This window comes from Silene latifolia, chromosome 2, assembly GCF_048544455.1.
Source record: "Silene latifolia isolate original U9 population chromosome 2, ASM4854445v1, whole genome shotgun sequence".
NCBI classification, from domain to species: domain Eukaryota; kingdom Viridiplantae; phylum Streptophyta; class Magnoliopsida; order Caryophyllales; family Caryophyllaceae; genus Silene; species Silene latifolia.
In genome coordinates this window covers 71,443,483-71,446,390 of record NC_133527.1, presented here as the reverse complement: position 1 = coordinate 71,446,390, position 2,908 = coordinate 71,443,483, and the positions used below count along the sequence as shown (strand labels likewise).

At 40.2% G+C, this 2,908-nt stretch overlaps 1 non-coding gene across 1 annotated transcript; it reads left to right on the top strand.

Moving 5' to 3' along the window:
- Window positions 1-1,788: 1,788 nt before the first annotated feature.
- LOC141645647 (small nucleolar RNA R71) lies at window positions 1,789-1,895 on the top strand. Its single transcript, XR_012545125.1, has one exon. It is a non-coding gene; the product is annotated as a small nucleolar RNA R71 (small nucleolar RNA).
- Window positions 1,896-2,908: the final 1,013 nt, after the last annotated feature.

Genomic DNA, 2,908 nt, shown 5'->3' with positions numbered 1-2,908 from the left:
CCATCTTCCAAGCTAAGGAGCCAAAGTCTAGTAACAAATCTAGACATGTACAACGGAAAGCTCATCTAATCCGGGATTACGTGGAGCAAAAGGAAGTAGTGATAGAAAAGATTGCTACAAATGATAACATAGCAGATCCTCTCACTAAAGCATTACGACAAGATAAGCATGAAGGGCACGTAAATTCCTTTCTTGTTCCTTATCGTTTCTATTGTTTTTATGTTTTATGACGATATTCGCATGTATAAATTTACGTTATAGTCCTGCAATTAAAGGGGTAGTATACGGATATTAACCCACAACGGGGACATCTTCCCATATCCCTAATGGTGTCTTCGTCGATCTATCGGCCATTTGGAGTGTGATGTTGGTGCATTTAAGCTCTCCCATCCCCAACATTTTACTCACCGAGTACGGCATGACACTCACACTAGCCCCTAGATCACATAAGGCTTTGTTGATCGTTGTGTCGCCAATGGTACACGGTATTGAGAAGCTTCCCGGATCCTTTAGTTTTGGAGGTAAACTCCCTTGAAGTATTGCACTACTCACCTTAGTGAAGGCGATAGTCTCAAGTTTCCGGATCGACTTCTTCTTTGTGAGGATATCTTTAATGTATTTCGCATAGGCCGGCACGTGATTTATTAATTCCGTGAAAGGAATTGAGACTTCCAAATTCTTCACAATTTCCATGAACTTTCCAAGTTGATCATCCAATTTGGGCTTGGCTTGACGACTTGGAAAAGGAAGTCTAATCACAATGGGCTCCTTCTCCTTGACCTTGTCTTCATTTTTCTTTGAACTTTCTTCTTTTGATGATTCTCCATCTTTGGAGTTTTGCACAATTTCTTCCTTATCACTAGCTTCCACAACTTCATCCTCAACTTGCTTCCTTGGTGCTTCATACCTTGTACCACTTCTCAAGTGAATGGCACTAACCGTTTCATGTCTAGGGGGATTACTTTGAGGTGGTAATTGCCCCTTTTGTCATTGTGAGCTTGAAGATGCTAGTTGAGTCAATTGTGTTTCCAACATCTTGGTGTGAGCTAGGATGTTGTTGATGGCGGTTTCCTTTACTTGACTATCTTTTTGCATTTGAGTGAAAAATTCTTGTTGATTCTTTTGCATTTGGAGGACCGCTTTTTGGACATCAAAACCTTGGTCATTTTGGTGATTGTATGGATTTTGATTTTGGTAACCTTGGTTTTGATTGTAAAAGGGTCTTTGATTTTGGTTTCTCATGGGTGGTGGAGTGTATGTTGTTTGAGGATTTTGAACATTTTGGCTTTTGTATGAGAGATTTGGATGGAATTTGGTATTTTCATTGTAATAGTTGGAATAAGGGGTTCCACTCTTGTATGCTTGGAAAGCATTCACTTGTTCATTTGTTCCCCTACATTCACTTTGGTCATGTCCCAAAGTTTCACAATTCTCACATATCCCACTTGGGATTGATGAGGATGCTGTCATGGCATTAACATGATGCTTTGGTGATTTTGAGACTTCTTCAAGTCTAGCCATAGCTTTTTCAAACTTCAAATTGATTGTGTCATATGAGCACTAAGTTGAGCACCCAATTGAGTAACGGAGTCCACTTCATGCTTTCCTCCTCTAGTAGCCTTGCGAGGTCTACTATATTGTGAGTTATGGACCGCCATTTCCTCAATCTTGTTCCATGTTTGATTGTCATCAACTTCGGTGAACATTCCATTTGATCCCATGTTGAGAATGTTCCTTGAATCCTCATATAAACCGTTCCAAAATTTTTGTACCAAGAACCATTCGCTAAGTCCATGGTGAGGACATGAGCGACAAATTCCCTTAAACCGCTCCCAAGCTTCATACAAAGATTCTTCATCCCTTTGCTTAAAACCCGTAATTTGAGCTCTTAGCATGTTAGTCTTTTCCGGTGGGTAGAATTTTTTGTAGAAAGCTAGAGCCAACTTCTTCTAAGAATCTATTCCGAGAGTGGCCTTGTCAAGGCCCTTCAACCATTGTTTCGCGGTGCCGATTAGAGAAAAAGGAAATAAGACCCATCGAAATTGGTCTTGAGTCACATCGGTTTGAGAGATTGCATCACAATAGTCGCAAAAGGTTTCCATATGAGAATGAGGGTCTTCACTAGGCATCCCTCCAAATTGGCTCCTTTCGACTAATTGGATAAAGGCGGATTTGGCAATAAAATTTCCGGTTAGATGTTTTGGAGTAGGAGTACCATTGGGTAGGTTCTCCTCGGTGGGTACGGAATGTGACGAGAATTTAGGCATTGTAGGTTGATTTTGTGGGGTATTGTGCAATGGGTTCTCCTCTCCTTCTATTGCGAAAGGGTTGATGAACTCAATAGTTGGTTGAACAACTTCACTAATACCTCTTAAATTCCTCCTAGCAAATCTCCTATTGTTCGTCAAGGTTCTTTCAATTTCACGGTCAAAAAGTAACAAATAACCTTGTGACCTTCTAGACATGCAAAATATCAAACAACTCGAAAACAATTAGAACAAACCTTGAGGAGTTTTACTTCCCCAAGGCGAAGAAAGACACGACTAATAACAATAAAAGGAAATCTAAATCAAGTAAACACCGTCCCGGACAACGGCGCCATTTTTGATCGGTCCGTTTCGTGTTCACAATTAAAGGTGTGGTCGTTGGGTCACGTCCGAATCAAAACACAATTTATAGCTTCACAAACAACTCTACAATTAGTAAAGAGGCAAGTAAATGTCGGATCCCAAGGGACGGGTATTGAAATGAGATTTCTATTGAAACTAGTGGTGTCTTAGGGGTGTCACAATTTGGGTTGATGTAGAAGGTCACTAACTAAAATAGCAATGAAAATAAACAAGCAAGATGAATTAAAAGGGGTGTAAACAATTGATTAAAAAGCACTAGGGTGTCATGGGATCATAGG